Consider the following 21,251-nt stretch of genomic DNA (forward strand, 5'->3'; position numbering starts at 1 on the left):
CTCTTTCTTGTGAAATGTGGTCACTCCCTATTTGTCAGCACAGTGTTGGGCCAAAGCTGGGATATTGCATTCTCAGATATAGGGCACACAAGAGAGTATGAACTGTCTGTTAGTCACGTGTAACGCCTGCGGGGGAACAGGACAGACGCACACAGATATCCTACCTTCCGAACGATGACCACCTTCTGTCCGCTTCGGATTCACCCCAGCCACTCTCCGCCTCTGCATCGTCTCTTTCCCTTTCTGACAGACCAGCAACTGAACCTCCATCAGATCACTCCCCTTCTCTATGGGGGAGAAACAGAAATTACAACCCGTGCCTACCAGAAAAGGACTGTCCGAGGCTACGGCAAGGAGAAAAGACCTTCACTCAACCCTGTCAGCCAACACCTTGTTTTGCTCTTGCCAAGGGCGCGGGACTACGAGTACTTGGGACCAGGAACAGTCCCGCCCCAAATACTCAGCTCACCCCTCGGTGAGTGCCTAACCAGAAGTAGGAATTGAGAGCGATACAGACCCTCTTGAAACCACGGGATGCACCCCTGGAACTCAAAAGGGCTGTGCTGCACTGCCAGTCAGGTGCTCAATCACTGCCTCAGGAATTCCTTGTAACCCCAGGGACCTAAGGGAAGGGAAGACTACTGTGTGTCCTAACCATCACTGCATATGTGCTCTAACTACCCCTTATTCCCACAGACACAGAGTATCACAGGATTACAGTCAGGAAACAAGAACCTACCTTTAATGGGGCCTGACGTCTTGCACCTGGAAGGAAACATACACAGTACAACCAAACAATACACAATACTGTATTTCACCACACAGGAGCAATAACAAGTTGTTTCTCATTATGGAAGGCTGACAACGGAAGGCACTTGCCTCTACCTAACCAACCAGTTATGAACAACAACAACAACAGGAGCCTTCTGCTCAACTGTTACCTCAGGAATATCACCTGAGACTCTCTCTCGTGCCACGCAACACCACTGGGACTTGCGCCTTATTATAACTCAGGGCTCTCACGCCCACTCTGACTCCAAGGGCGTGGTGCCCTGTGTCTCTACTGGTGCCTGGTGTCCCTCTTTAAAGACAGGGCCTTGTGCTCTCTCTAACTATGGGCTCTAATCCCAGCTAACTAGGGCCTTGTGCCCCTTCTGACTATGAGTTCTGAGCCCGACTAACTAGGGCCTTGTGCCCCTTCTGACTATGAGTTCTGAGCCCGACTAACTAGGGCCTTGTGCCCTTATATTTCCCTACCTATACCTATTTGTGCCAGGGCATTGTGCCCACAAACTGTAGCCACGGGCCTAGTGCCCGACAGTACCCAAGGGCCTTGTGCCCGACCTAACTGCACAAAGTATATTTACCTGCTTCACGCAGGATTCTCAACTTGTCCCCTACGCCTTCTTCTCTGGGTTTTCCTGACCCTCCAGCTGGCGGCACCTCTTCTCCTGTTCGGCGCGGCTGTCTTCTGGGGTGGGGGGCGCTCCTAGCACCTACAAGGGCTCCCCGCTGACGTCTCTGGCGCTGTCTTCTTGTGTCAGGGTAGCTCCTTGCCCTTACAAGGGCACCATGCCTCGTCCGCCAGAGTGTTCTTTCTTCTTTACACCGGACGTCCCACGTCGTCCTCTCCTCACTGCTCCGCCAACAAACTAAACGCTGGCGTCACATGGCGCTGACGCGAGCGCTGATTATCTCGTCGCATCGCCAATAATTCAAAGGGCAAGAGGTAAGCCAGAATTGGCTCACCCATCCGGCCGCCAATTGGCCAGCAGGGGAAAGTGAGCCCTGATTGGCTCACTTGCCCATTGCTGCCCGGACCTGCGGAAGAAGAAGAGGAGGAGTACTCACCGGCGCTGGAACACAGGAACGGTGAGTACATTTTTATCTGTTCCTTTTTCACCCTCTTCACGGGCACTTTTGCGGGGCACATCTTCGTCCTCTTCCTGGGCACAGCAGCGGGGCACTCTTCCACACACGGCCTAAGGGGGAATGGAACCTCTTAGAATGATCTACTATTATTCTCTGTCCATACCTTCTGTATTAACCTGTGTACAGACTAGTTCACGTGGCAGCACGGTGGCTGAGTGGTTAGCACTTCTGCCTCATACCACTGGGGTCATGAGTTCGATTCCCAACCATGGCCTTATCTGTGTGGAGTCTGTAAGTTCTCCTCATGTTTGTGTGGGTTTCCTCCAGGTGCTCCGGTTTCCTCCCACACTCCAAAAACATACTAATAGGTTAATTGACTGCTTTCAAATTGACCTTAGTCTCTCTGTCTGTGTGAATGTTTGGGAATTTAGACTGTAAGCTCCAATGGGGCAGGGACTGATATGAGTGAGTTCAGTGCTGCGGAATTATCGGTGCTATATAAATAAATGATGATGATGAGTGTAGATGTCTCTTTGTAGAGTGTACACTCTAATGTGCAGAACCCTCACACACTTTTGTCAGCAGCCAATTAACCCCCTGCCTTAATTGGAAATTCCCCCTGGAATTTCCCCCCTGGCTTTCCTTGTTGCATTTTCATTCTTGGAAGAGATTACCCCAAGGCCCTAAGCCTGGTTATAATTTAATTGATGGGACTTTCCTCCTTGTCTGAGACATTCTAAGATCCCTTGACCCAAGTTATATGAGTATTTACAAATGTGTTATATTTTGCAATCTCTTGTGTAGCCCTCTCTTTCACTTTCTATGATTACGTTATTGTAACCCTCTTAGAAAAGTTATTATTTCCATCTTATGTAAACTGTCATAGATATTGTTACTGTGTGCTCTCATTTTGACCTAAAAGTTTAAAAAAATAAAATATTCATGCTATGTTATAGTACATAGCGAACTGCATTGACGGATTTCTCAAAGCTAATTCGGCAGTAATATCAAATTAGTGCTTTTTTTCTGTTATAAAAAGTATTTTACAGGTTCCCATCATATCGATAAGTAATCAGAAAGAAAAAATACAGTAGTTTCCATGAGAAAGGCGCCTCACCCTCTAGGGCAAAATAGGAATGTGTAGTATAAAATGAGTGCTTGAAATGTGACATAAACCCTTTAAAATGTGAAAGTATACACACAGGAATGTGACATCTATAAAGGATAAAGTGACTAATTTATTCTACTCAAAGGCAGTGTTTTATTTACTTAGTTTACCAGAACAAAATTATTATCCCTTTCCTCATATTTTATTGTGTAAATGAGGGCGTTCACACTGTGCAAATTTACTTAAAACAGTTGCAGGTTGCAGAAATAAGGTAGATGTGTTGTAATAGTGACGTGTTAAATCCATCAAGGATAATGGAAAAGTAACCACACGTCACTAGAAAGTTATTATGGTCTATCATAATTTATTGAATTCCACCTAAAATACAATACCTTGATCTCTACCCAAGACTAATTGTTAGGTTTTGGGTGAAGCTCAAAACATTGGATTTTGGGTGGAGTTTAATAAACTATTATAGAATGCAAAATTTCACTTACCCATGGTCTGGTGTATCTCTCTTCTGTTGAGTGCCCTGAGGCAGGGCTCCAACAATCCAGCAATTGTCTTATATCTGTTAAAAAGACTGGCTTGTTTCAAACATACAGTGGTGTTGTCTCTGTCCTCATGAATTTTCCATTCTCAAGTAAAAAAGAGCATCAGTAGACCATTGGAACCTTAGCATCAATAGACCATTGGAACTTTAGCAGCACTAGACCAATGGAACCTTAGCATTAGTAGACCATTAGAATCTTAGCTCCAGTAGACCATTGGAACTTTAGCATCAGTAGACCATTGGAACCTTAGCATCAGTAGACCATTGGAACCTTAGCATCAGTAGACCATTGGAACCTTAGTGTCAGTAGACCATTGGCACCTTAGCATTAGTAGACCATTGGAACCTTAGCATCAGTAGACCATTGAAACCTTAGTGTCAGTAGACCATTGGAACCTTAGCATCAGTAGACCATTGGAACCTTAGCATCAGTAGATCATTGGAACCTTAGCATCAGTAGACCATTGGAACCTTAGTGTCAGTAGACCATTGGCACCTTAGCATTAGTAGACCATTGGAACCTTAGCATCAGTAGACCATTGAAACCTTAGTGTCAGTAGACCATTGGCACCTTAGCATTAGTAGACCATTGGAACCTTAGCATCAGTAGACCATTGAAACCTTAGTGTCAGTAGACCATTGGAACCTTAGCATCAGTAGACCATTGGAACCTTAGCATCAGTAGACCATTGGAACCTTAGTGTCAGTAGACCATTGGCACCTTAGCATTAGTAGACCATTGGAACCTTAGCATCAGTAGACTATTGGAACCTTAAGAAATCCCACAGATTTTGGGTGGCAGTGTTAGTCATTATTCCGGGTACAATAATACAGACACTACTTACACCTACATAAAAATTCCAATTTAGTATAAGGGTGACAAGGAGAAAATAGACATATCATAAAAAAGACAGACAACATTCCCCACACGCTTCATTAACGGCAGATCTAAATTTCGACTGTATAAAATGTCTTTAGTGCAAATGACTTCACTTACAAATGCCACAGTAAGATTGCGGGTTTTAAGGAGGCAATGAGCGGACCCGCTGCCTGGATTACATTATACATGACATTATTTCAGCATGTGAATTGAAACTGTAAGGACATCATTACATTGGAAATAGCAACGTGTGCAGAGGGCATACTGTATGCCATGATGCTGGTTGTTCCCAGATGAGTACCATTCGGCTTGGGTAGCTATCATAGACACACGACAACCAGCGAAGTTGCTTAGCTCTGAGAGGATGGGTCGTGTGGGACAAAGAAGATGAAATAGATGGGTTGGAGAAGGTAGAATGGTTCTAATTAACATGACCTTTTGCAAAGTGCAGATTGCAGTAATTGCAAAGAATGTGCAGTTGTCAGTGTTAACTGTGCACTGCCACCTCTGGTCTATAGCTGGTATTGCGGGGGAGTCCTCACAGGATATTTCACAAAACTGTAAAACATAATAGATTTATTATAGCAAAAAAAATAAATCTTAAATAGTTTTCCCATTGTTTAATATGACAAATTAAAATATATATAGCTCAGACTATAGTCATCACTATTGCACACTTTTGTTTACATTTCTGACAGAACTTTTCTGGGAAAACTGGGACATATGGTAACTACTGGTGACATCACTGTGTTCAATGCAGATAAAAATATTCCCACAAGACACAGATACTGAAGAAGGTTTGTGAATACTGCAAATCAAATTTCAATTTAATAATGACTATCAATTATTATTATTCATGATCTTTAATTTATATAGCGCCACCATATTACGCAGCGTTGTGCGGAAAATATTTGTTTTTTAGCCTCTGCTCCATTGGAGCTTACAGTCTAATTAACCTACCATGTATGTCTTTGGACAATATATATTGCAAACGTCTTCAGGTTCCCAACTGCCCTGGGAGTCAGCACCTAGGAACCCTTCCATGTCTTAGAGCTACCCTAGTCTGCTACTACTAGCATGACTTTTGTCCTAGGCTTCCATACTGACCATAAGCACCTCTTCACTGCCTGTGGCAGCCCCTGCATCTGTATCTTTTTTACCTGAATGTCTGATTGGAGCAATTTCATTAGCGGCATTGCATAGTTCAAGGGAACATGCAACTGACTTGCTGACTCTCAATTCTTGGCCCTGTTTACCTAACTTGTCAAGCTCGCCAATGGGACCAAGTGGACTACTGTTTATCTATGTTATATTTATGTGTCATTCATGTCTGCTTTGTTAGAAGAAGGAGTGACTGTCAAGTGTAAGTAAGCGTGCAGGGGGCATGATGCATGCTAGTTGGATAGTGTGTAATACCTGTTCATGGCTAAATGGTTCACGTGTTTGAAACCCCAGCAGGACATATTTCATTTGAGTATTATATTTTAAAGGCAAGTTACATGCGTTGTAGTAACGTATTTATCTGCCTAACCACAGTGGGACAATAAGGGCATAATTTACGTTAAAAAAAGCTGGATGTAAATATTGTATATTTACGCCCATATGCTGAGACTTGTGCACCTTAAGATCCATGTAGGTTGGCACCAGTAGCGTATGCACCAGATTTGCGGAAGACACACATCACAGACACTTACATCCCGCCAAAATGCTTTATCCATTTTTTTATGCGCAACAAATGCATTCGCTATTAAGGATCAATAAAACATAAACTTCTAGAATACAGCAGAAACAACTCTCCGTCTTGTGTACAAAACAAATAAAAATGTTTTGGTCAAACATGCACACAAAGCATAATATATGCCCGAACAGTGATGAAAGCCCCAATCAGCTTCAGCTGTGCTGTTGCAAACAGCCAATCACAAGCTGTTCACTAGTGCTGGAGACTATCATCCGCTATTTACACCTGCTCCTGACCACCCGTAATAATACAGCTTTCTCATGCCTATATAAGTCTTTATGCTGGTCTGCATCTGTTCACAATCGCACACACAAGTACTTACTGTACTTGGTCCACGTTAGAATGCCCCCGTCCCGCCAATCCAGGCACAGGCTGGTGTTAGTGGCCTAATCACACAAATGTGCATGGGGGCTATATGTGTGCGCCAACTTTCTGGATATGTGTAGGGCGATTTCAGCCATAGAATTGCTCCACACAATTATAATGTCTGCATTCCACCTCTCCCAGAGCTACTATAAGGACTTTACCCTGTTTTCTGCTGTTAATAAATGTGCCAGATGGCTTTTTCTCAGCCTAGATATATTCCTCTTTTACTATACAAGTACATGTAGTGAGTCGTGCAGGGGTTTCCCCAGTCATCCCAAGGTAGAAGACCAATAGTCTACTATCCCGAGGACGTCTATCAAGATTCGGGTGTAAGCACTGAACCAAGAGCTTAAAATGAGAACTTACTGTTGGGACCAAGGCTATCTCACTATTCAACCATAACAAAAATAACATTAAAAATTGAGATCAGCCACAAGCCACCAAAGGGAAATGTTTTGACACCTCAAAACAGAAACCTCCCTCATACTGCAAAAAGTTTTTACTTGCCAATAGAGCCTTGGCACTATTTCCGTCTAGATTATTAACACGCCCGGAAAATTGTTAGTCCCTGATCAAAACCTTTTATTAGGACCATACTCGCATCGTTCCCACCCACGTGCAAAACCATTAACTCAGGCGGTTGATCCAAACATGAAAAGTGAGCCTCTTCTGGAAGAAGACGCTCCTGGGGGGTAAAAACAGAATTCTAGCAAATAATCACATCAGAACAAATAAACTTCGGTCTGACTGATGTTTATAGTTGATCAACAAAACCATTTTAAGCAAAATGAGGAAAAGAATAAACAGATTCAAAGCCCAAACCCCACGAGGGGGAGAGGGGCTCATTAGCTGCCCCAATACTAAATGAGTTGGAACCAAAAATCTGAGTCTATTAATCTAAACAGCCAAGTCATCTTTTAAAAAAACTGGGTGATCTAAACCTGGATAATGAACTGACAACCGCATGAATGAACCTTTCCTGGCAAATATTCCGGGGACGCAAAAGGGGGCAACATGAACAACCATCCACACTAAATAAAATTAATCAAATATCTCCAGCCATACAATCAATTATTGGTCTGCGAATAGAAATCAGGCACTCACCACCCATCATCAACAAGGCATCATAACAGCTGGGCGAACTTGCTGCTTCTGACTACCTCACCATTGCTCAATGCACCAAAAAAAGCCAAGCAAAAGAGCAAACATTCAGAAGAAGACTGAGCAAGTAAAAAGAGTGCAAACACAACCATAAATCAAAACTTATTGGTCTACTTAAGTCAAGGGATGACGCCTGCTAACAGTCATCCTTACAAAAAGACGTTCACTGTCAGAAAAACAACCGCCAGCAATACCTACCAGCTCAGTCCAGTCATGCCAAACAGGCAGGGCCGGATTAACCCGAGGTCTAACTGGACTAGAGCCCAGGGGCCTCGAGCATCTGGGGGGCCCTTGAAACTACTTTTTTTTTTTACAGCTGTAGCGCGGCTGGTGGCATTATTCATCGGGCCAGGGGCGTCCCTGTCCCCAGCTCTGACTGTCAGCTGGTCAAGGAGGGCAGGCAGCTAGCAGCAAATGTTATGCTGTTAGCTGCCTGCTGTCAATGTAGTGCTTCTGCTGTGTGCAGTAATCTCCTCAGTAAGGAGATTACTGCGTGCCGCAGAAGGACTACAGGGGGTGACCGAATAATGCCTGGGGCCTGCAGACAGGATGGATCAGGAATAGGAGGTAAGCAGGGGAACCTCACGAGGGGGCTCACAGTGGGGGGGCTCACAGTTGGGGGTCGGCTCACAGTCTCTTTAGCCAGGGGGCCTCCATTCCCTTAATCCGACCCTGCAAACAGGATGGAACTCTTTATTGCAAGGACACCGGGGCCTAAACTATGCTGGGACATTCCAAAGCTGTAAAGGATGCCACCGGCGCAAATGATGAATGAGACTATTTTTGTTTTATTTGCGGGGCAATGCTCAAAAAGCGACAAACGCAGGTTTTGTAGCAGATGCTTTTTGAAAGCGTCGACAATCCTGACGTAATTCTCTTTTATATCTTTTGGAGACTACATCAGGGAATTTCAGCGTTGAGCATTAAGTTTTTAACTCCAATAAAATGTACCTCATTCCTGAAGGGGGTTGTAAAACCTCCTGTGAAATCTAATTCTAGTAACCAATCTGCAGATTTGTTTTTATATTTGTTAGGGGAGAACCGCAATGATTTTTACTGGGTTTGCTCTTTTTACCACAGATTCATCGGCAGCTGGTTTGAGGTGATATAAACATCTAGATAAGGGTGGGCTGACACACAGCTGAAGCCTTTGTGGCTTTGTGATGTGACATTGGCTTTTGTTAAGCTGGCAAAAAATATTTTCACTGTGTAATCGACAGCTCCTGGAAATGACTGACCTGGAGGAAAAAGATATACACCAAGCCCCATCCACAAGCTCCTTGTAGTCCCACCTAAGGCTCAGATGAACTGTCTTGAAATGACACAATTGTTTGTCTAAAGCCATGAAATTCTGCCATAAGTATGATAAACGTTAACGTCCATATAGGAAAAAACACGGAACAACGCTGGCTCGCCAATCACACCAGCAAGGATTGAAGACTCCTGCAACCAATTTGTAAACGTGCGTCGGAATTAGAGATGGTCACTGACCCCCGTGTTTTGGTTTTGGATTCGGTTTTGGATCTGGATTACCGTCGTGTTTTGGTTTTGGTTTTGGTTTTGCAAAACCGCCATTGCGTGTTTTGGTTTTGGTTTTGGTTTTGTTTGGTTTTGTTTTGCTATTTTTTGGGAAAATCCATGTTTTTGGGCCTAAATTAACCCAATTTAGTGCTCCAACTGTTTTAGAGACAAGTAATCTAATTGTTGAGGTAATAAATCATCCAAAAAAACAGTTTAATTCTTCGTTGGTAGGCCTATTCTACACACAAAACAGATTGTCTTCCTCTCCATCTATGCATATTGGCAATGCAGCCATCGTCTTTGAATGTATATTACACCCTACACTTATAGTTAAATATGTAAAGAAATGGAAAAAGCCAGTTTGCTTTCTGTCTCTCAAGGCCCCCCTCCACTTGTATAAAATAGCAAAAAATTCAGCCATTATAGACTGTACAATATAAATTGAAATGGACAAAGGCAGTTTGGTATCTGTCTGCATCAGATCCTCTCTCCACTAGGAGTAAAATAGAAAACTATTCAGCCGTTATATAATCTAGAATATAAATAGAAATTGAGAAAGGCAATTTGGTATCTGTCTGCATCATAATCATCAACATCATCATTAGCGCCCTCGTCGCCTACACAAATCTCCCCCTCATCCTCTTCTAATTCCAAAGTGGCATCCTCAATTTGGGTATCACCGGCTACACTCGGGCTATTAAGGCACACATCAGCAGAATGCTCACGATTAGACATCCCACTGTTGGATGGACTCTCCACAGGGATTGTTGTCATTTGTGAATCAGAGCAAATATTCTCCTGTAATGCCTCACTGGTATCTTGCAGCTCAGCTTTGACGCGTAACAGTAGTTGTGCACCAATTGTAGGCTGGGTAACTTTTTGGGATCTGCCACTAATAGCCAAAGGTGAAGGCCTCATTCTCTCTTTGCCACTGCGTGTGTAGAATGGCATGCTTGCAATTTTTTTTTTATCGTCACTTAACTTTTGCTCAGTTACACTTCTTTTTCGCTTCAATACAGTAAATTTTTTTTTGGTTTTTGTTTTTTGCACTAATTTGAAAACACTCTGTTGTTTGACATCGCCTTGGCCAGATGACGTACTGGGAACACTAACATCAGGACTGGTGACAGAACCTGGTTGCTCATTTAGATCATATGTGGACTGCTTTGAATCCATTGCGTAGATACTGCTGACAGATATGACTTTTGACAGCCAGAAATATTAATGCACAATTAGAGAGGACACCCCAAAAACACTGAGGAGTGCTAACATTTATTGAGTAGATACTGCTGACAGATATGACTTTTGACAGCCAGAAATATTAATGCACAATTAGAGAGGACACCCCAAAAACACTGAGGAGTGCTTAAAATTATTGAGTAGATACTGCTGACAGATATGACTTTTGACAGCCAGAAATATTAATGCACAATTAGAGAGGACACCCCAAAAACACTGAGGAGTGCTAACATTTATTGAGTAGATACTGCTGACAGATATGACTTTTGACAGCCAGAAATATTAATGCACAATTATGGGGGACAACCCAAAAGCGCTGGGGAGTGCCAAATATGAAGAAAAAATAATAAACCTCTATCCTCCTCTCTGCACTAGCGATTTTGGTTAGAGCAATTGCAAGAACAATATTGTATTCTTTCTCTGTCCCTGCTCTAATTAGCCTATGACTACACCCTGCTCTCTCCCTCTGTCAAATGGCGATGGATTGCTGTGGAGGCGTGTATTTATAAAGTTCAAGTATCGCGAGAACCGAGTCCCGAGATCCGACGACGTCACAATGACGTTCGGCCTCGATTTGGATTCGGAATTGGCGGGAGAGTACCGAGCTGCTCAGCTCGGTACTCGGATACCCAAAGTTCGGGTGGGTTCGGTTCTCGGAGAACCGGACCCGCCCATCTCTAGTCGGAATAAATTAAAAGTTTTCTATCAACCTCATCCTGATGGCCGAAGTTTGTGCAGAAATTGTGCTGCTGATTAAAGTGGAAAAAATGTCTTCTTCCTTCAGCAACTGTAAAGCACTGTGTAATATGCAGGCACCATCTAAAAACCAGTTCAGAAACTGTTAACAAATACATAATATATAATTTGCTATTAGGTTTTTGGTAGGTATTAGTATACTTGCTATACAAAGCTATGTAGATGGGTAGTAAGCCCTAGAAATTATCATCTCTTTGTCCTAACTACTATTAAGTAGCAACTTAAACTGTCTGGTTTTGCCTTCAGTCGTTTATGACATAACAGAACAAGACTGGCTTGAACATAGTATTTATTACTAAGAAAAACAATTAACACCAATTTGAGCTTTTATAGCATATGGAAAGTTTAGTTCAGTAAATGAAAGATCTGTCCCAAATTAAAGCTAATTCCTTGCCAGGCAGAGAAAAGTTCATAGCAGATTCAATTGTACTATGAGTCACCTTGGAACGAAAACAATTGTATTTAATTTTAGCAAGTTAGTTATGCTTTTAAGGTATCACTGAAAAATCAAATATAGGGCCTTATTCATTAAGGATCTCAACTTGAGAAACTTCTTATTTCAGTCTCCTGGACAAAACCATGGTACAATGCAAAGGGTGCAAATTAGTATTCTGTTTTGCACATAAGTTAAATACTGACTGTTTTTTCATGTAGCACACATATACTTGATAGTTTATTTGTACACTGAAATTTAAAGTTGATATTTGTGTGCTACATGAAAAAACAGGCAGTATTTAACTTATGTGCAAAACAGAATACTAATTTGCACCCCTTGCATTGTAACATGGTTTTGTCCAGGAGACTGAAATAAGAAGTTTCTCAAGTTAAGATCCTTAAAGAATCAGGCCCATAGTCACAATTCTCCATTTCTCATCCTATGGCTGGTATGTAGATTTGTGCCTGTACTGGTATTGTGATTGCACAAAAGAGCAATTAATGAACCAGTCCATTAGCGTTATTCATAACCAGGGTGCCTGTATGTTCTACTTTTTCCAGGATATTTATGGTTTGGGTGTAGATATGCCGTAAAGATTTCCAGTAGTGAAGACAAGAACTGTGCTAGTTAAACGTAGATACATTGAGGTACAAAGAGTTAAAAAAAATGTGTTTAAAAGTCCCAGGCTGCACTATCTTCTTCTTGCTTGGTGTGTTTGAAACAAGCCAAGAAGATGTCGATGCTCCGACCAACATGCTGAGAACCCAGCATTGTGAAATGGAACACCCAGAGTCCAACCCTGATGCAGACAGATAGGACTCCTCAATAATTACAGCAGACTTTGCAGCATTCATAAAAAACGTTAAATATTTTAATAACGTTTTAAAAAAATCAATAGCTGAATTGCAGAGCTAAGATGGCACCCGCAGAAAACTGATAAGGTACCGTAGGACGCACGCTCTGATGCTGCTTGGATCCGTGCGGTGTCTCTTCAGCAAGGAAGTCCTGTTTATGTGTTGGATGTAGGGGAGATGTATGTGAGATGTAGGGGAGATGTAGATGGTTAGGATCCAAAACATTCGCACCCGATCTGCCTTCCATTGTGGCCCTCCTGGATCCGGACACAGTAACATAATCTCAGTATGCTGCAGCGTGCCATCCATAATAAACAAACTGCTCTTTTAAGAGCATTAACAAGCATAAGCACTCTGTCCTTCTCCAATGAGCTAAACACACATCTATTGAGTATTGTCGCTCTAACAAAAGCTAAAGCAACCCCCTAATCAGGGCTGCCCTATTAAATACAGCTATAACATTGCACAGGCTCAAAATAGTTCTATATCAAGCTATAACGTACCTAGAGCACAGTGGCACCTAAATCAAACCGCTGTCAGCCATTAACTGGCTGACAGCGGTACAGTTTCGCTGTCACGACTCTGGGGGCACCCCACAGTACTTCCCCCTTCTTTTTTCGTTGTAGCACCCACAACTGACTTATTCTTCCCGACAGCTCAGTCCCAGGGCTGCTTACCAGCACATCCATGACTGCTGACACTTTCAACACACAGATCTTCCGTCTTCTGCCAGCAGGCACGTCCATTTTTCTTCGGCTTCTTCTTCAAGCATGCTTCCCCCTCTTCCTTCGTTATAATAATGCTGGGTCCCTTGTTGAATGATCCCCATGTTGGCCATCATAATCATGCCGACTACGCCAAAATCTAACACTTTTGGATACCGTCAACATGCACACAAGTCTTACCTGATCATGATGCAACCACTGGGACATCCATAAAAGGGCTCCAGGTGGTGGTGTATAAATTGTCCTAGAATGTTTTGCCGAATTCTAATTTTTTTTTCCATAACCAAGATCTGCAACGCCTTGCAGGGAACAAAGCAAAGACTCACCAGGGACCACTCGACAGAATGTCCATTTTCTTGATTGCTATCTACTCTCTCTCGTTCTCTCAGCAGCTGTGGTGGGAAACAGACTAAACCCCTCCGCACATGGTTGACTTGCTCTAATCTACATTTACGACTGGCCCTAATCTACCCATTCTTGTCTAGTTACAACAAAGCTCTAACAACTGCACTGGGTACATGTGTAACACTGCAGTCGACTAGGTGTAGTGCACTATCCCTGACCAGATCCTACTCACTATAATGCTATATGGAGTGGATAGGGAAGAACAACAGTAATTACAAGACAATGCAATCAATTCACACAGTACAATCACAATCTACAATAGGGATGACCATTGGTATACTTTTTTTGGGGGCTTGACCACAGGGGGTAGAAACACAAAACACAAGAAGAATTACACAGGACTAAATGACCACGTCACAAAATAGCATCCAGGGATTTTAAAGCCACATGAGGACCAGAATGGAGGTACCAGACCAGACGCGGTCACTCTGAATAAGGAGCTACTCTCCAATCTGATGCCAGGCCTAGCGCCTGATTTGTACCCACAGGACTAATGCCTAAAATATATATGACATAGACTAAAGCCTGGGCATGGTTTTAGCCTGTGTTAACTGTGCCCCAAATAATGATATATAGAAATGATCTATAGATGACCTAAGGGGCTTCGGGCCTTATGCCCTACTACCTGCTCCACGGACCGAGTGCTCAACAGAATGCCCACGGGACTTGTGCCGGAATTAAGTGGAAAGTAAGAAAGACATACTTACCTACTCTGCACAGGAACCACATTTTCTTTCTGCCATTTCCTCCTTCTCCAGTTCCTCCAGCTGATGACACCTCTTCTCCAGTTCCTCCAGCTGATGACACCTCTTCTCCAGTTACTCCAGCTGATGGCACCTCTTCTCCTGTTTGACGCTTCACTTGATTGAAGAGGATCTGTTTTCTTCAATCTGCACCGGACTCCTTCTGTTGCTCTCATAGAGTTCTTCTTTCTCTTCCTCCAGTGTCAGTCTTCTTCATTTTTGTGCTCCTGCGCCGCTCTTCTGTCTTCTCCACCTCCAGCAACGGTCTCTTCTGACCACGGGCAGGGACAGGACTTAGTATGCATCAGGCCACAACTGGCTCACCACGGTGCCTAATTCAAGCAGCTGGGGCATTGAATCAGGGGGTACTCCGCAACAGCATAAGCATCTTTCCCCCTTTCCGTTTTTCTCCCTATTTCCCCCCTTCACTATTAGGCTTACTCTGAGCTGCTATGTTACTTCTACCTACTCCCCTCAACCTATCCAGTACCCAGCTATAAACATTCTACCTGCTTCCTTTATCTGTTAGTTTATTGCATCTCACCAAGCTATCAATAAAAGGCTGCACTTCTTTCTCACCCTCCCTACCACTCTTTTCCCCTTCTCTTCACAGGGTAAACAACTAGGGCATTAAGATGATGAGATAATCTAGGACAATAGGTACATACTACAAGGATAATTTAGCTTTTCATTAACCGACCACAACCAACATCCTCAATACCCCATGTCTACATTGAACTCACCAACCACAGCCAACAAACCAAGGTGGTATGCACCACAAAATTAAGCCTTTCCACCCTGAACACCCCCTCTTCAAACAGGTCCTGATGCATCAAGGCACGTATACTGAGCCTGATTCATAAAGGCACGTATCTGACGATTTTGTGTGTATCATTGCAAAATCACTCAGAAGTGGACCATACGCAACTAAACGCAGCAACGTTCAATTCATATTCGTACGCAAAGGGCACTTACTACAGCAGTGTTTCCCAAACCCAGTCCTCAGGGACCCCTAACAGTGCAGGTTTTCCAGGTCACAGGTGATATAATTATACCACCTGAGGATTTTTCAAAATGTGTCAGTCAGTAATGAACACCTGTGCTCCAGCAAGGAGATATGGTAAACATGAACCGTGAGGGATCCCTGAGGATTGGGTTTGGGAAACACTATGCTATAGGTTATGATTTCTGGGAGGGAACATGGCGGGGAAGGGTCAATTGCCTACAGTCCATGTACAGTAAGGGCGTGCCAAAGTTGAGTACACGCAGCCATGTCCGATTCAAGCTTTGGGCATTGTAAAAGTATTTATTTTTCTGCCATATATCCTGCTCCAGCTACAGGGATAGTCCGCTCCTTGTTGAACTTGGACGAACGTATACCCAAATTCTGTGTTTTCTAAAACACATTGTGCTCAGTATTGATGAATCAGGACCACATCTTCATCTTTGCACCACAGTACCAACTATTACGCCAAACAAGGTTAAGTGATAATAGAAGGTGACTATAATTTTTCCATAAACCCTGCACGGGTCAAACCTCCAGCAGTAATTAACACTTGGTGGGGCTAGAAACTAAGCACTTGCTATTAGTATGCACCTCAGGAGGTAACTCAATCAGAATTTGTTGGTTAATGATTTTTCCTGAATAGATTACTTTTTCTATGCGGCATGGACTTTTTGTGATGTCACAGAACCAGACAACTAGAACTTGCCTGAATACTCTGCGGTCACTATGGCATTACTAAAAGCTACAATTGCTAAAACTACTTATACCTGGTGAATAAATATTCCAGATGTTTTAGTTGAAGTCAGCCATGCATTACTAGACTACTTTTCACTTAATTTAAGCTCTGAAACACCACACACAATTGTCTGAAAAGCACATAAAGCAGTCATATGGGAAAATCTAATTGCAATAGCTACGCACAGAAAGAGGAAACAATTACCATAATACACTCAAATATTCCACAACTACAAGCACAACAAAAAAAAGATCCTACCAGGTTTAGAGTGAAAAAATTGGTTAAATATACAAGGGCAATTTAATCATTCATAGAAAGCCCACATATAGAAGTCCTTTTATATGTGAGCAAAACAAAAGTAATAGGACAAAAGGAATTACATTACCTAGGTCAGTGAGCGGCAACATGGTATTATACAGGGGTCTCACAAGTGGTCCTTGGCAGGGGAGGGCTGGCAATTTTCAGACCGGTGGAAAGACTCGACTAAGCAGCCTATTTTAAAGAAAAAAAAATGCAAGTGACCCAGCCCAAGGTAACCCTCTATGCCCCCCAGTCGAGCCAGCCTCTGGTCCTTGGTCCCACAAGGGGGCTGTACATTACCTTTACCACCAGTACAAGTGTTCACATAGCCAACAGTAGACTAACCTATGTCTGAATAGTCAAGTTAGTGAAAGATGTCATCATCCAAAACATGGATGACTAACCTGCTCCATATATTGTGTGTCTGCCCTGCACTCCTGTTGACCTCAGAAGTACCAAGTAGAAGACTTAAAAGAGTAAATTACCAGGTAATAGAGCCACAGGTGATCTTTGAAGGGGCCACCATTTTCCCACCACTGACATAGGTTCTAGAGAAAAGGCCGCATTTCCACCCCCAGGAAGCCTTTATAGACTCTGGTTCAATATTCTTCCTACAATTAATCTGGCCAATCCCTGCTTATTAATTAATTCCATCAACATACCTCCCAGCATTTAGTATTTGTGATCCGGGTCTGTGTGCGTCGGCTCTTAAGGTTTGACCACGTCAAACCCGAGGCCCGGAGGCGTGGTGACATTATGTTTGGGACGTCCCACGTCCCCCAGGGGCATGCTCACAATCTCTAACCATGCTTGGGCATTGTCCAAGCTGTCAAACTGTAGGGGCAGCATAATTTGAATCAACAAAATTAAAATGACAGGTATGAAATAGTTACCCAGAATGCGTGGGACGTATGGATTTCTGGTGATTTAGAAACTCTTACTGCTCTAACTCAGCTCCTAAGTGATACAATATTGTAAAATTGTGACAACAGTGATATTTTACTGCTGTAATAAGTGGAGATAAAAAGTTGCACTAATTGTCACGATGTTTCATTTTAATAAATGCCTAATAAGCAGGCAATCCAAAGTCACACATTTTCCCAATCATCCTTCCTCAAGCATCACCTCTTTCTTTGAGAACAAGTTCATCAGTTATGTGGCCAGTGCCTAATGTATACATCTCTCCCATGGGACTCATTTAAAATGTCCACATCTCAGTTAAACCCAACATAATGAAATATTGTTAAATGTCTGGAAAAAAACTTAATTTTATGCACACCAGCAGCACAAATGCCGTTTTAACCTGTTTTGCTGCAATGCACCCTGGTTTATGCACTGTGCATGAAGTTTGGATATATTTAGCGGTTTGGGAGCATGTACTAATGTACTAAATAAATGATAGCTAGAATCTGATTGGTTGCTATGGGCAAAACCTCCACTTTACCTTTAGAAGGTTCGATAAATCTACCCATGCAAGAGGAAAAAGTGTAATTAATGAAGAGTCCAAGGGCTAGATTTACTAAACTGCGGGTATGGAAAAGTGGAGATGTTGCCTAAAGCAACCAATCAGATTATAGCTATCATTTAGCTAGTGCATTGTACAAAATGACAGCTAGAATCTGATTGGTTGCTATAGGCAACATCTCCACTTTTTCAAACCCGCAGTTTAGTAAATATACCCCCAAGTTGGTAGTAGGCCGAACTTGAAAGTGATGTTTCTACCGTTTCCATCTCAAAAATGTTCAGCTGGACCCATTAAAGGTTGCATAGAGGTTTTTTATAGAGCCAGTTCCAACAATCGTACTGTGGGCGTTGCTACTTGTTATGCTCCAAACAGACAAATTGGTACAAAATTAAATGTGCTGCTTGTCCCCATAATTCGCGATGTGTAAATTACTTTTTCCCGACCCTCAAAACACACCTAAAAATACTGTATCCAAGCTCTTATATATTTACCTGGAAATATATGTTATCAATAGCATATTTTCCTTTGTTACTAAACATATTGAGTTTTGTTCATGTTTCCGAAAAACAATTATCTTGATGGACATGTTTATTTTAGGTGCTATAATTTTTATGTTGCAAATGTTTTTTTTGCGCAACCTGTAATCTTATTTATTGCTCCTAGACAATGGTAGCATGCGACTCATCGAAGCAGGTGTGATTCTCATGTTGTGGGTGGCCACAGCATCATAAATATGTCATGAAATAAGTCACCCCAAGGCAACCAATGTCAGGAATGTTCCTGATCAAAGCCTGATTCCAGTTGTGACACCTGAATCAGGGCAGTGATGTAAACTACAGACCGGGAAAACAAAGTTCCTACAGACAAGAATCCCGAAATGCCCTCACATGATTACCAAAATGTGAAATGCAAATGATTTTTTTTTTACTATTTAAAGGAAATATAAACCTGTAGTTAAAGTTCGTCTAATGACACAGGGCATAATATACCCAAATGTCTACAATATTTAAAATATTTGAAACTGCATTGCTCTTACTTGTTGGTAGAGTGTGAAAATTAACATTAATCTAATTGGCAGCAAATTGCGGTGTGTATGAGCACCAATCGGGTCTTTCAGATGTTGATTGGGAAAATCTGAAAAATGATTCCCATTAAAAATGTATTACATAAGATAATAGAGGGTGGAAACACTTGCGAGAATAAAGGGATAGGATATATTCTACATACAGACAGCTACAAGATAACTGTAGATTTATCTGTGGAAGAGATTTATAACTCTATTTACTACTTTTCTGCACTTAATCTTTGTGTTATTTCTCCGTTATTTTAATGCATCATTATATCTGGAGTCACTAATGGTCTTAATGTATACCAAGTTAGAAATATTTAATAATAACAAATGTACCTTGTATAAAGTAACTTCTTGTTCCTCTGTGGGAATTGCATAGGACATACGATGTTGGTTAACTAGAGGTAGCACCCCCATCCAAGATAAATAAATATGATAAAATGAAAAGAATATAAGATTTAGGGGTACAAATGGGCGCTGATTTAGCTTGATGTAATACTTGACTGGTGTGGTCGACAAACCAAAACTCCTTCGTAATAGATCAAATGATAGCAACATTTATACACACATATCTCTCGTCATTCACCTTCAACAACATTACACAATAGTTTTCATTTATTCACTCTGCCATCCACAAGATCTTTGCCAGCATCCGATATTATACCATATCACACCCTCCTCCGCTCAGGGGCAAACGCAGGATATGTATAGGGGGGTTTCCACACCACGCCACCAGTGGGCGTGACCAGCATGCATGGGGGCGTGGCTATAATTTTAGACAGTGCTTGGCTGCTCTCCAACTCTTCCTATCCCCATAATATACATGGGCAATGCTGCATGGACTACTGTTAGGTGCACGCAGCTCTCCCTTTTCAAGCAGGGTCCAGCCACCTCAATTATACAGTGCCCCAGACTTAGAGGGGATTTCTAGGCACTAGGAAACCCCCCTCGGTTTGCCTATGCCGCTATATATAACATAACACCTCGCCTGGCTCAACAACTCCCACAAAACTCAATATAATCTATATTGTTGGTTCTAGTAGTTATCTACAGGCACGTCTGCTGGACACAAAGCATTATGGGACTATTACGAGGGAGACCTCACACTAGGTGTGCCTTTTCTAGGACATGCATAAAAATGTATAGATATTCTATAAAGGTGTAACAAGGCGCTTCCTGTGAATAGTGATATACCTATAAATATATAAAAAGTAAGAATTGACAATATTATTATTATTAACATTTATTTATATAGCGCCACTAATTCCACTAATTAACCTACCAGTATGTTTTTGGAGTGTGGGAGGAAACCTACGCAAACACGGGGAGAACATACAAACTCCTCACAGATGAGGGAATGGTCAGGAATTGAACTCATGACCCCATTGTTGTAAGGCAGAAGCGCTAACCACTGAGCCACCGTGCTGCCCTATATGTAGATGTAAAAAGACAATAAATATGTAGATTATTATATGGCAAAATGGAGAAATTGCTAAAAAATGTGTGCAAGACACAACTATTAATACAGTTGTGATAGACTATATACAGTACACACATATATACAGTACACACACATATATATAATACAGTTGTGATAGACTATATACAGTACACACATATATACACAAAACCAGAGAACAAAACAAGCCCGTGCTCGGTATATTCCATATTGTATATGGTACCAGCTGTGTGACAATATAAATGCCCATATATGTATACAAAACAAAAAGATGGTTGTCAGCGCTTATACTTTACACTGCATATCTGTATGTGTCTATCAAATTGAAAACATGAGCTATTGGTTCATATTTTGATCAAAACATTTATATACACACTATATGGACAAAAGTATTCGGACGCTTGACCATTACACCAACAGGGACTGTAATGACTTTCTGTTCAAATACATATACTTTAATATGGAGTTGGTCCCTTTTTGCAGTGATAACAGCTTCCACTCTTCTTGGAAGGCATTCCACAAGATGTTGAAATTTGTGCCCATTCATTCTGTGGGGACTGAAGAGCGATATAATAATGAGTGTCTGCAGGCAACAGTGAAGCATGGTGGAGGTCCCTTGCAAGTTTGGGAATGCAATTCAGCAAATGGAGTTGGGGATTTGGTCAGGATTAATGGTGCCCTCAATACTGAGAATTAAAGTCAGATACTTATCCATCATGAAATATCATCAGGGAGGCGTCTGATTGGCTCCAAATTTATTCTGCAGCAGGACAGCAACCAAACATACAGCCAATATCATTAACAACTATCTTCAGCATAAAGTAGAACAAGGAGTACTGGAAGTGATGATATTGCCCCC

The 21,251-nt window shown here is 42.1% G+C and overlaps 1 long non-coding RNA gene across 1 annotated transcript in view; it reads left to right on the forward strand.

Annotated features, from left to right (window-relative positions):
• The window catches only part of LOC142150182 (uncharacterized), a 39,022-nt gene extending 18,061 nt beyond the window's left edge, over positions 1-20,961 (forward strand). Inside the window, exon 3 of the long non-coding RNA XR_012691062.1 lies at positions 20,904-20,961. This is a non-coding gene — a long non-coding RNA (uncharacterized LOC142150182). The remainder of the gene's footprint in view (positions 1-20,903) is intronic.
• Positions 20,962-21,251: the final 290 nt, after the last annotated feature.

The sequence above is a fragment of the Mixophyes fleayi genome, chromosome 4 (assembly GCF_038048845.1).
Source record: "Mixophyes fleayi isolate aMixFle1 chromosome 4, aMixFle1.hap1, whole genome shotgun sequence".
NCBI classification, from domain to species: Eukaryota; Metazoa; Chordata; class Amphibia; order Anura; family Limnodynastidae; genus Mixophyes; species Mixophyes fleayi.